The following is a 14,024-nucleotide window of genomic DNA, read 5'->3' as shown; positions in this document are numbered from 1 at the left end:
CTAACTCTGGTAATTGTCATTCTAGAGAAGATCATCCTGGGCTAGTGACCTCTTTGGAAGAGTAGGACAGATGGCACAGGCTGGTGGAGGTGAGGTTTGCAGGAAGCGAGAGAAAGGAGCCTTCTGGGGGCAGCGTCTCGTAATGGAAGGATTTAGGGGGGTTGGAAGCTGAATTATCCTTGAGATGAGTTGGCCACAGTCCTGGCAAGAACTTGGGCGAAAATAATGGGAACACCATGCAGGTCTCTCCTCCTGCAGACCCGCAGAGCTCAGGCCTGGGGCTGGGAGTTAACCAGCTAGGCCCCAGCGAATGCAGGTGCAGAGAGAAGACAGCCCCCAGGGGCTGGGGGGCTCTCCAACAGATGTTCCTGTCACTGAACTAACCCCAAACCGCTTGGTGCATCATGCAGGACCCTCTGCTGCTCGGGACCTTCTTACCTCCCACCCCCCACCCCCATGTCCCCACTGAGTGGACATTGGAGCCCAGCACACAGGGGGTTTCAGACTTCACATGTATCAGAATGCCTGATGGAAAGATTGTCAAAGTCACAGCCTCCAGGCTCTATTCCCTGAGGTTCTGATCCAGTAAACCGGGGCAGGACTCAGGACACTGCATTTTTATCAAGCATCCTGGGAAATCCCCAGGCAGGTGGTTTCCGGACTCCACTGTGAGAATCCTGGTTCCATGGCTAGGAACTCAGACTCTGAAGTCAGACCAGAATCCAAATCCCAGCTCTGCTGCTCACAGCTATAGGACCTCCGAGCCTCAGCTTCCTCCTCCATAAAATGGGAAGATGACAATACCTTCTTTGTGTCGAAGGATTAAATGAGATGGTTGATACAAAGGTTCAACAGACTTCCTGGAAAGCAGTGAGCACTTAATAGATATTAGCCCTTCTTGCTGGTGGCCTCCTGGCTCTTCCCTGCCCCCCACACCTCCCTCCCACACAGGTGCTCAATGTACAATGACATGTTTGTGGCTGTGACTCAAAGCTGTCCTCTTCTTTAGGGGAAATGATGCAGGGCCTGTGGGGGTGACCTGTTCCCTGTTTAGGGAACTGTGTCTTTTTGACACCCCTGAGGGAGGACCCCACTTTTCCACCTCAAGGGTGAATTTCAATCCTGCGTTTGGTCATATCCCCACGGCACAAAGAAACAAAAGACTCTCTCCGAGCACCCCCAACCAGCCAGAATGTTGGAAAAGCCTCTTTTTTGACAGCTTGATGTCTTTTTTGGCTTTGAAAAGAAAACAGAAGTCAGCTTGTGAATAGTACCACGACTGCACGAGGAGCCCAAGGGAGCGGGTGTGGGCTGGGCAGAGCCAGCGCTGATGCAGGAAACAGGGGAAGGATGAGGCTCCCTGCACGGAGGCTGTTGGCCCTGAGCCTTCTCCTCGCCCTCCTGGGCCCCCCTAGCCAAGTGGACCCCCAAGGGCACAGCCAGGTCTCCCCTCCCCACTGCTGGCTGTGCTCACACCTCCTTCTTCTCTCTGGCCGCTCCTTGTGGCCACACCTCAGGGGCCCATCTTCTGTGCTTTTCTTTTCCTCCCAGGCTGCTCACACCTTGCGCAAGGTGAGCCAAGGTCCAGAGACAGCAGCTTGTACACAGGCCGGGACACAGTAGGCCTCTGCAGCAGCCAGGCCCAGAGGTAGGGCTCAGCAGGCCGAGGGCTCCGAAGCTGGCAGTTCTAGAGGAGGACCATTTCCTCAAGGATCAGGGCATCTGGAAAGGTCGCTCTAGACAGGGCAGGGGCCAGAGCAACGGAGGAAGGTGGGCTGGCTCACCAAGCCTGCTCAGAATTACCCCCTGGCAGCCAGACCACACCCAAGTTTTCTGCCGCTTCTGAGTCTCCGGTGAGGTCTAAGCTGTGAGGCCTGCGTGTGGCGATGACCCCGCGGCCTAGAAGCCACCGTCCCGTCTGACGTTTGAAATTGTACCATTGGAGGGCGCTGGCTCCTGTGGGCTTTGGGTCCCACTTACCTTCTCATGATAACACCATAAACTCCTGTATACAGTAAGCACTTACTAGTTGAAAGCTAAAAGCAGAAGCAGTAAGTAGTGGTCCTCATTCATCTTTAACACTTTAGTATTACTGAATTTACAGTTCTGCGCCAAGAACACTTTTGAAAACAGACAAAAGAAGACAGGCTTTTGTTCAACAGGGAGGAAGAATCCTGCTAGAGAGCCCGCTAATCCGTGTGGGCAAAGTCAGCCACACGTCCTGTGCCTCGGTTTCCCTCCCGATATAGTACTTTTACTGGTTCTCTTGTCCTCTAGCTCTTGAAACTTTTCTTTCTTTTTTTTTTTTTTTTTAAGACAAAATGAGGTAATAGCTTTCTGTGGGTCCTGGAAGCATATTCACCCTTAGACGTAAGTGCAAGGGAGTGAGACTCAGCACAGGTGGTCAGCACACCGATTCTGCCATCGGCTCCACAGCCTGTGGACACAGAGGAGGGCAGCGTGTGAAGACCACCGGCTACACATGGCAAGGGGCAAGGAGGCCCTGTCCAGACTCTATGTCCTGCTTGCAAGTCCTAACTCCTGCCAGTGACTGAGGTCATCCGCCACCTGCAAAGCTGAAAGAGAAGTCACAGAGGGAGGCGTCTCGTGGCAGTGTGGTGGGCAGCTAGGGGCACAGGCTCTCGGGGCACAGCGTTCTGGGGTCAGGTCTCCACTCCACCCCTAACCAGCAGGGTGACCTAGGGCAAGCCCCTTACTACCTCTGAGCCTCTGGAAGATGGGGATCCTAACTGGCTGTGGCCCGGTTTCAAGGAAGGCCTGCACGGACAGCGTTTAGCTCAGTGCCTGACTGTGTCCCTGGGAGGAAACAACCATAATGCTCCTGAAAGGCTTTCAAGAGAAGAGATTTGGTTTCTCAGCATTTCGTGGGGAACAATGAGAAGTTCCTGGTGGGGAGGGTGGGGGGGAGAGCTGACATTTGCCCTGAAGGAAGCAAGGGAGAGTTTCTTCTTTGAAGAAGGGCTGCTCTCAGTGTTTTCTTTTCTTGCACCCTTGGGGTCGGGGAAGTGGATGAAGCAGCTGCCCAGTTTCCCGGGACAGTCCAGGGGTCCTGTCATCGCTGGTCCCTCAGGGCGGAGTGCTCTTCCCATCCCTGGGCTGACTCACGTCCACAGAGCAGGCGCTGTGCCCCGGAGACAGCTGCCCTTTCGAAGAAAACCCCCTCCTGGTGCAGGGAGAAGGGAAATAGAAACTCACTTGACCTTTACCTAGAAACTCCCTGCTTACGATGTGATGAGTTATTTAATGCCTCTCTCCCCTCTAGGCTCTTGAAGGTCACTTTGTTCACCCCCTTAGTGCCCCGGGCAGCAGGTGCTCCAGTAAATGGATGGATGGATCAATAGCCAGATGGATGGATGGGGAATTATGAGGCCACCTTGTCCTGAGCACCTCACAGGCCAGCTGAGACGTCAAGATTCACCTGACGCAATTCGCAAGTGCAGAAAACAACCTTTGCTTGAGTTTCAAATTGAGAGTATGGTGTTAGAGCACAGTGCTTTGGGGAGGCCAGTGAGAATGAGGCTCACAGACCTCCAGCTTCAGGGAGTGCAGGTTCTAGCTGCTGGGTTCTAAAATCCACTGCTGCTGAGGCCACGTTGCCCCGGGCAGCAGGGGTAACTTGGCAGGCCCGTCCCTGGAGACACAGACTCCTCTGACTGCTAAGGACCCCCCAGCAGCCTAGCCAGGCCTTCCTTAACCTGCACGCCAGTCTAGGATGCTTTTGCACCACCTGACTTCCCTCAGTCCTTCACTCGGGGTGAGACTCACACAGAGGTCAGACAGCACTCCGAACCTCTCTGGCTCCCTCTCCTTCTCTCATGTAGGGATTTCTCCAAGGAAAACTCTAGCATGGCCAGTCCTGTCTTGGCGTCTGTTTATCAGAGGACCCAGACGAACATAGCCTTAGAAGTTTAACGTGTTCTGTGGGCCAGGGAGTCAGAACAGGCTTAATGAGGAGGCAGCACACCGTAGACTTGGCTAGCAGAATGCAGACGGCTGGGAGGGCAGATTCCTGGTTCGGGCAGCGGGGGCACAGGCTGCGGTGCCAGCCCTCTGGGGAGAGAGGCCATGTCTGCCTCATTCACCGTCAACCTCCTGAACGTAACACAGCACCAGGCTCATAGTGGTCCCTCACTGAACTCCTGTTGAATCAATGAATGAACAGACTCCTTCTCCCTCCTCTTAGCACTGCAATCCCTTGTGCTTACCTATGTTCTAGAAGCCATCACATTAAAAGAAATTTTTTTTAAGGTTTATTCATTTTTCAGAGACAGAGTGTGAGGGGGGAGGAGGAGACAGAGAGGGAGACACAGAATCGGAAGCAGGCTTCAGGCTCTGAGCTGTCAGCACAGAATCTGATGTGGACTGGAACTCACGGACCATGAGATCATGACCTGAGGGGAAGTCGGATGCTCGACCGATTGAGCCACCCAGGCGCCCTGAAGCCATCACATTTTACATTATAGAAATAGTTACTCATTTATGTCTGTCCCTAGGCAGTTTGCTTCTTGAAGGCAAGGAGGTCTTATTCTCGAGCCCCACAGACCTGGCTTACAGTTGGTGTCCAAAGAAGGAATTAATAGGGTAAAAACCCATGACTGAGGGAGAAGTTGGTCTTGAGGTTACTGCTCAATTAGTTACCGTATGTGAGAGGCAGCTTCTGGTTAAGGGGGGCGGGGGGGCGGACACTCCTGAGTGCTGGTCAGGGCGTCTCCGTGTGTAAAGTGTTCTGAGGAAGATCTGGCGGCATCCTGACACCAAGGTCAGCTCCTTTCATCCCAGCTAACGTTCTGTGGTCTCAAGAGGATCGTCTGTTGAGGGTCTCTCATATTTTTCCAAGTCCCACCAGACACATGATTTTGTGGGAGCCATACAACTCCATGGCATGGAGAAGTTAGCTATTATTCTCAATTTGACAGCCTGTGGTTTTAAGCTGCCCTCACCCACCAACACTTCTGCAGGCAACAGCACCCCAGTTTTGCTTTGAGGAACACCCTTCTCCCAACAGATTGTCCTGAGGGCCTGTCTACCAAAGTGTCCCACCCTTTCCTGCCCAAGGGGTGTTCACATGACTTGAGTAAGGCCATCAGAGGCGCTTTTTAGAATTTGAATCTTGTGCGGTGAGACACAGGGATTCATAACAGTTGAGGCATAACTACGTGACCCAGAAATTCTACTTCCCCTTGTATCTGATTCCTAGACAGCCTCCCATCGCTTCACTCATGAGAACCTAGTTTCTGAAGATGCTCCGAGCTGACAAGTAGCTACAGGGATGGGTAACAGGGAGGAAATCCGCCCCCAGCCCCTCTGGAGGGAAAGTCGGGAGTCTAGAGTTCTCAGCTGGAGACCCCAACCATTTCTGGGCCCCTGGGCTCTCTATACCCCGGTGTCCTGGCCATTCCACATTTACTAAGCACCTGGCAGGAACCCCAAGATGGAAAGGACACCGTTCTGCCCTCCAGGGATTCTGCACAGGCGCCTCACACACCCGGCGGAGCCCCTCTGCTTCCATCCAGGGCTGTGCAGGACAGTGCCCAGCAAGCCAACAGCATCCCATCTTGCCTTTTCGGTTCCTGCCCCCGGGCTCCCTTGGGCCACAGGGGCCTGCTGGGTCTACAAGAGAGTGTGCAGAAGTTCACTCCCCCAGGGAACCCACCACCAGTGGGGGACAGAGCCAGGGGGTAAATGCAGCAGCCTCCCTCCCTTAAGGAGTTAATTCTGGCTGGCCTTCTGAAGACTTCCCCAGTGTTTCCTTGGGAAGCTGAGCCCCCATTTCCTACAGAGGCCACCTGGACAACACATCCTCCGTGGGCTTTTCCTTCTTCCCCATGTTACATTCACCATCCTCTACTCCTAGGGTCACTTTTCACACAAATTACCCACACCCAGGTCCTTATTCAGGCTCTATTTGGGGGAAATCTAAGATAGGCTCCTCATCTATTATCAGGATATCAGTCCTGAAATCAAGATAAGAGCGGGGAGCACAGAGGAGGAAGCAACAGCCACGTGGGGACAAGGAGGGCTCCCAAGAGTGGTGACATTTGGTCTGAGTCTTGAAGGATGAGGACGCATTGGCCTCAAACAATGGGTAGAAGGCATTCATCCCAGGCAGGGGCCAGCCCATGCAGAGACCGTAGACAGGGAACGTGAGGAAACTTCAAATATTTCAACCTGCTGGTGTCCAGTATCCGTGCAGGTGGGGCCCGAGCCGGGAAGGGGCCACACACAGACCAGTGGTGAGGGCCCAAGGGAGGAACGGACAAGAACCATCCATGGAGTGGCCACGGGTACAGGAGCGCCTGCAGCCAGGTCCAGCGAGTCCGCCGAGGCTCCCAGAGCTGGCAGGAGACGCCGCAGTGCTGGTGGTAGGTAGCCTGGCTCCTACTACAGGGCACAGGGAAGCCTCACCCACTTCCTGGCAGTGATAAAGAGGTGGCGGATGGCCGTGACTTGAACCTCGGAGGCAGGTTCATCTTGCAAAACCCTCCTAGGAAATCACCCCAACGCCCCTTCCACCAGCAAGCCCCTGTGGCGGCTCAGGCTTCTTCCTTCACCCACACCCCCCCCCCCAACCCCCGGCCAGCCACGCCCACCTGGCCACCCTTCCCCACCTGCCACCTGCCACCTTCCACCTGCCGCCTCACCGCCACAGAGGGCTCCTTGGAAGGCACCTCTTCCCTGAAAAAGAACAATCTCCAGTGCTCTTTTCCCCAAAGGACACCTACCCTGATGCCCGACAGCACTTCCTGATGTTTATATGGTTCTTAAGATAGCACAGAGGGGCCCAGGCAGGTTTTTTAATTGCCTCTTTGTCTTCTGCTTTAGGGAGCGAGAAGGATCCCCAGGGGCTTGTTATCTGGAGAGGTCGCCCTGCTCCAGGAGATGAGGGATCTGCCAAGGAGGGATTGGGAGGAGTGGCCGCGGTCTCCCTTTCCCTCTCTTGCCAACCCGGAGCTGGGACTCGATCCACCTTTGAAGGGAGTCCTGGTGCCACTCTGCCTCCGGGCTCAGTGACAGCCGGTGTTACCTCCACTGTCAGCCCCACGGGAAGACACAGACAGGCTGCCTGAGGCACCACAGCCCAGCCTGACAGGTTCCCACACAGGCAACCTCACCTCGGAGCAAAATCTCGAACAATCTTCCCCTACCGAGATCTTACAGACAGCAAGGGGTGGAAGGGTCCCTTAGGCCCTGTGAACCCAGGACAGCAAGTTGAATGTTCCCATAACTGGGGGTGCTATGGTTCCAGTAATTAGGGAGAGAGGAGGTACGCGTGTGAGTGGAGTATGCGCGAGGAAAGAGGAAAGGCTGGAGTCAGAAGATGACGCCAGAGGCATTTGCTGCGCGCTGTGTCCGGGACCTGGTGCTTTACCTAGACTTTCTCACCAACGCTGTGATGAGATAGGTACTGCTGGTGCCATTATTTGTGGAGGTCCTCCCACCCTTTCTCCCTCCCTCCCTTCCTTCCTTCCTTCCTTCCTTCCTTCCTTCTTTCTTCATTCATTCATTCATTCATTCACTCATCACTCCTTGAACCCCCACAGGAAAGTTGTCCCCAAACTATGGCCCAGATGCCCAGCAAGAATGGCCCTGATCTGGCCTAAGTCTCCAATAAAGAGAATTTCCGCTCGCTGTGCTCAGCGGATGTGACCTCAGTTGCCCGGTGCCCCACACGCACATGCAGAGCATCTCTGTCCCCCATCTGTGCCCTCCTGGCCCAGCCCCTCGGCTCCTCATGGCCTCCTGGGCTCCTCCTCCCATGCAGGCTCTCAAGCCTGGCCCCTGCTCACCCAGCACCCCTGTCAGCTCCTACCGCACCTGCCAGGCCGGCTCTCCGTAGTGGGAGAAAGGGGGCCAGCACACATCCCCTGCTTCAGCCAGCCGGGCTGCCCAGCAGAGTCAAGGGCAAGTGGGAAGTTACCGAGGGCTGCGGCCTCTGGCTCAGCCCTGCACCCAGCTTGCGTCCCTGAGGGCATGCTCTGTTCAGACTTTATCCAAGGTCCTGGCCAACGGCCTGGGGAGATCCCACTGCCCCAGCAACACCACGGTCCCCACCCTGCCCTCTTCCCCAGGGCTCAGCATCCGAGTGTCCATCCGGGAAGTTTGTCCTTCCTCCCGGGCAACCTGGCCTTGGCTAGGGAACATCCCAGAGTGTGATTTCCGTCCAGCTCTGTCCCATGACTGCTGTGCCATGGAAACACCACCCTCTGCTCCCCTCCCGGCGCCACCTCAAGGCCACTTCCCGTGCAACTTTCCTGCTCCTGGGATCAGAGTCATTCCCACACTGGCCCGGGCTTGGGTCAGCCCCCTCTTCTCCCTTCCTCCCTCACTCCTCTGTCCCTCCCACTCTCCGGAAGGGTAGAAGGTCTGTCACCAGGCCCCACAATTGATTAATTGCCCAGCTTTCACTGATAATTCCACCCCTGAGGGCTGCGGCCCAAAGCTTCGAGTAAACATAGTGATTTTCCTTAAATAAACATCCTCTGCACAAAGTAAAGTTGGTGGCCCGGCCAGCTGACCCTGCCACTGTTTTCACCTCTGTGCTTTGCCTCTCCCTGCTCTCCCCTCCCCCTCTCACAAGCCTATGGGAACAGACTGGGAATCAATCCACAAGGGGCCCCTGGCTTTACTTTAGTCACGGCCTTCTTGACCCTCTCTTCCGCCTGAGGAATCTCCCCTTCCCAGCACCACACCCGTACCTGCCACCTGCAGTCTTGAGCTGTTCATTAAGCTGACAGCTCTTGCTCCCTGCGACCTGTGACCCTTTCAGTGGCTCCGGCCATGCAACCCAACAAGGGGCAAAGGGAACCAAGGCCGGCTCTGGGCCCTTCCATCTTAATCCCACTTTCCTGCCTCTGCCCTCACGGCTTCAGTTTTGCAACCTCCCCTCCAATTCCATGCCCTACTGCGGGGGGGCGGGGGGGGGGGAGGGTGGAGGCCCCGGGGACCTGCATGCTCTGTAAGAAAGAATAGATCAGGATCAGGGAACCGCAGAGGACAGAGCTCCCCGCACCAGCTTGTGACAGACGGTGGTGAGTGCGGGTCACACGACTGAGTGGTGGAGTGATCCCGGGCCTCTGCTTCTCAGGGGGACCCTGGAGTGAGACCTTCACCCTGTGGCCTTAATGACCCCTCAGACGCTCTGGTCACTTACCACCTGGATATTTTGGAATATTAGTTTCTCTTTTTTTTCTCTGTGTGGTATCTCCCTTTCCTTCCTTCCATTCAAGCAGGACCGATTTGACAGTCTTGCTGAGTCTTTGCTCAAAAATTGAGGACAGTTTAGGGAGTTAGCAGAGGCGATAAACAGAGAAAATTTCCTGGGATAGACAGATGTCCCAGGGGAGCCGTGGAGGGCAGATTCTCCTTAATCACCTGCTCTAAGACCAGAGAGAGAATCTTCCAGCGGGAGATGGGGAGGGTCTCCAGCACCAGGAGCACCAGCCATGCTTCATGGCAAGGTGTGCAGACAGTAAGACTCCAGGGAGGGGTGCCCCCCGCCCCCAACAGTGCATCAGGCATGTGGAGCCACCAGAACTGACCAACCTTTGGCACAGACGTAGCACAGAGCCACGGAAGCCAAAGACAAGCAGGACAGCATTTCTGGGCTAAATCACGGAGACCGGTGTTTGGCCCCATGTCTTGGTGCAGTATAGGATCTTGGAACATCTCACAAACCTAGATGCACCAGAACTGACAGAGGCGACACTTTCTGCAGCCTGGGAGAATGGGGCTCAGAGTCAGAAATGAGTTCCATTTACAACACATGACTTCTGAGTTTGTGCACCAAGGTTCGTATCAGTAAAGACCAGAGGACTTGAAGTTACCAGTTACGCTATTTCCTGTCTTCATGCTGGGCCTTTGCACATGCTGTTCCCTCCGCCTAGAAAGCCCTTCTTTCCTGCAGTCTGTTTGGTGAATCCTATTGGCCCTTTAAAACCAGGATCAGATGGTTTCTTCTCTCTGGGAAGCCTTTCCACGGAGGCATAAATGTCTGGACCCTGCTTCCCTTTCTCTGCATTACTTTCCTATTACATATGTGTCTTTATTTCTTTTTACTGGTATATAATTCACACGCCATAACATTCATTCTCCTGAAGTACACAGTTCAGTATTTTTAGCATTCTCCCCAAATTGTGTGACCATCACCACTATCTAATTCCAGAACATTTTCATCACTTCCAAAATAAACTCCACACCCATTACCAGGTATTCCTTTCTCCTCTCTCCCTAGTCCCTGGCAACCACTAATCTATTTTCTCTCTCCATGGGTTCGCCTATTCTCGATGTGTCATATAAACGGAATCATCCTATATTTGTCCTCTTGTGTCTGGCTTCTTTCAATTAGCATAATGTTTTCAAGGTTCATCCATGTTGTGACATGTAGATGTACTTCCTTTTTTTTTTTTAAGATAACAATATATTTTATTATTTGACCAAGCTATTTTTCAATATCAGGTAGTTATTACACAATAGAAAAAGAATAGCTTCCTATTCAAAATGAATTACTGTAGATTTATTTAGCAAGTCTTATTTTATAAATAAATTAAGTATCGAGTTTAAACAAATTTTACATCCATTTCACAATGTTTTATCCTTTCCTGCCTGGTGATGATTCACTTTCCAAATAGTTTTTTCACTGTATATAAAGACTGGTAAAATTGTAAATAAGCATTACAACTTGAATTCACAGAAAATATTTATAATCTGGAGAGACCAGAATCTGTTTTGAACACACGCTCCTCTTTTTGTAAATATTAATTCACCATCACATTTTTCCGTGGGTTTCTGTACCTACGTTTTCTTGGAACTTAGGGGCAGGAAATAGTAGAAGGCAGGAAAAGGATACTTCAAAGGCTTTTTTTGGAGGACTGCATTTCCTAGGACTAATCAGATAGATGACTTCCACTGTAACTCTTTGGTTATCAAAGGAATAGGAAGGATAATAAATTCTCAGTATATTTATTAACCTCATGCAATATCATCAGAGAAGTAAATGAAAAAATTTATGTGAAAGGTTCAAGTTACGGGGTGCCTGGGTGGCTCACTTGGTTAAGTGTAAGACTCTCGGTTTCAGCTCAGGTCATGATCTCGAGGTTTGTGAGTTCAAGCCCGGCATTGGGCTCTAGGCTGGTGCGCAGAGCCTGCCTGGGATTCTCTCTCTCTCCCTCTCTCTCTGCCCTTCCCCTCTTGCATTCTTTCTCTCTCTCTCCCTCCCTCTCTCAAAATAAATAAACTTAAAAAAAAAAAAAGAGATTCAGGTTACAAGAGTAAAAAGGCAAAAAAAGAAAAGCCCCCAAAACCAAAAAAGAAATAAAGAATAAAAAGGCATCTTCATAGACAATCCTCTGATATTCCTAGCGCTCTCGTTTATTTACCTGTGTGAGTTTCTTCTTCTTAAGATAAACTGGAAGTACAATAAAAACAATCCAGAGAAAAGTTGACATGCATACAAATAGAAATTGGATAAACATATATTTTAAATATTAAAGTCCATTTTTTTCTGTTCTGAAGGAAAACATGAATACATTTTTTTTAATGTTTATTTTTGAGAGAAACAGAGTGTGTTGGGGCACCTGGGTGGTTCAGTCGGTTGAGCAGCCAACTTGGCTCAGGTCATGATCTCACTGTTTGTGGGTTTGAGCCCCACTTCGGGCTCTGTGCTGACAGCTGAGAGCTTGGAGCCTGCTTCGGATTCTGGGTCTCCCTCTCTCTTGGTCCCTTACCCACTCGTGCTCTGTCTCGCTCTCTCAAAAATTAAAAACACACACACACACACACACACACACACACACACACATTAAAAAAAAAGAGAGAGAAAGAGAGTGTGTGTGGGGGTGGGAGAGGGGTGGAGAGAGAGGGAGACAGAGGATCTGAAGCAGGCTCCACGCTGATAGATGAGAGCCCAATGCAGGACTTGAACTGACAAACGTTGAGATCATGACCTGAGCGGAAGCCGGGACGCCCAACCCACTGAGCCACCCAGGTGTCCAGAGAATACTTTTTCAACTTAAAATTCTGAGTTCTGTTTCTTTTTAGAAATTTCACTTACTCATAACTTTTACTTTTGTAACTTTTGTAACTTTAATTTTTTTAAAGATTAACTGCTTTACATTTCCCACTGTGGCAAAAAAAAGAAAACCTTACTGCACTGAATAGCTTCACTGTTATCAGTTGAATGTACTCTATTCGCTTTTATGGCCGAATAACATTCTGTTGTATGGATGGACCATTTGTTACTTACCCGTGGTCGTTCAATGGGCATGTGGGTTGTTTTCATTTGGGGGTTATTCTGAATAACTTCCATGTTTAACATTTTGAGGAACCGACCATTGTTTTCCAAAGCGGCTGCACTGATTTATATTCCCACCAGCAATGCACAAGGACTCCGATTCTCCTCACCCTTTCCAGCTCTTGTTTTACTATCTTCCCTTTTGATTATAGTCATCCCAGTGTGAAGTGGTATTTCACTGTGGCTTTGATTTGCATCTCTCAAATGACTAATGATGTTTGAGCATCTTTTTATGTACTGTTTGGCCATTTGTATAGCTTCTTTGGAGAAATGTCTGTTTGAATCCTTTGCCCATCTTTAAATTTAGTTATGTGTCTTTACTGCTGAGTTGTACATGGACACATTTCTACTTGAGCGTTTACCATACGATTTACATTTTACATGTCTGTAATTTACGTTTTACGTGTCTGAGTACCCTGTGGCCAAATGTGGGCAGGGCCTGAGTCTGATTCAAATCTGTGCCTTCCTCAGGGGCAGAATGCAGGGCATACATAATGGGCCCTCTTTAAATGCTTTGGGACTGGAGACCCAACCTCTTCATGAAGCTGCTCTGGTTTCATCCAAGGTTTTTCCTTCTCAAAGTACTTACATTTCTAGGTTACCTGTATGTGGAGGCCCATGTAGGTCTGGGGTCCTTTCCTGGCACGTAGAGGTAGAGCTCAGGGCTCTGAGTTCTAGGACACACTCCCACACTGCCTACGGAAGGGCCCCACCCAACTCCCAGCCTTCCCTCTGCCTTTACTCTGGTGGAAGTGATGAGGAGAAATGATTGCTTTTGAGCCAAGGTTGATACAGGTTGAATCATCTTCTTCTTCTTCTTCTTCTTCTTCTTCTTCTTCTTCTTCTTCTTCTCCCCCTCGTCCTTCTTCTTCTTCTTCTTTGAGACAGAGAGAGAAAGAGAGAGAGAGAGAGCAGATGAGCAGGGGAAAGGGACAGAGGGAGAGAGAGAGACTATCTAGCAGCCTCCACACTCAGCGTGAAGCCTGACGCAGGGCCCAATTCTACAACCCTGGAATCATGACCTGAGCCAAAATCAGGGCATCCCCAAAGGATGCTCAACCAACGAGCCACCCGGGTGCTCCCAGGATTGAATCTTAAATAAGGGAAGAAAATCTTCATCTCTGTGTGTACCACATAGATCCCAAGATACGTTGGTCCTGTAACCCCGCCTTTGTGAGTCTGTTCATCCTACCTGACTCATGTGCTAGGGACCTTTGGTTTGCTGCCCTGACAGGGGTGCTGCACTCCCCGTGGTGGCTCCCCCAGACTCTGCTCGTATCCTTGTACAGGGTCCCTTTGTTCACCCTCCTCAACTACCCAATTTGACTAGGTCCTGTTTCCTGCTGGGCTCTGGCTGATACAGCTGGCCACGGTCAAGTGCAATGACTACGAGTCAGGATTTTGGTCTCAGACCTGCCACACTTTAGCTGCATTGACATGGGCTCTCAAGCCTCCACTTCGTCGTCTGCAAAACGGAGACAACCCCAGTTGTGTCTGTTTTATTGATCTTTAATTGACATATTATATTCGTTTCAGGTATCAATGTGATGACAATATTTGCATTTATTGCAAAATGATCACCACAATGAGTCTAGTTAACATCCATCACCACACAGTTACAAATTTTTTTTCTGGTGATGAGAAGTTTTGAGATCTCCAGTCTCTGCAACTTTCAAATACATGATGCAGTATTAGTTAACTAAAGTCACCATCC

The sequence above is a fragment of the Panthera onca genome, chromosome D2, assembly GCF_046562875.1.
Source record: "Panthera onca isolate mPanOnc1 chromosome D2, mPanOnc1 haplotype 2, whole genome shotgun sequence".
NCBI classification, from domain to species: domain Eukaryota; kingdom Metazoa; phylum Chordata; class Mammalia; order Carnivora; family Felidae; genus Panthera; species Panthera onca.
Note: the sequence above shows the minus strand (reverse complement) of the source record.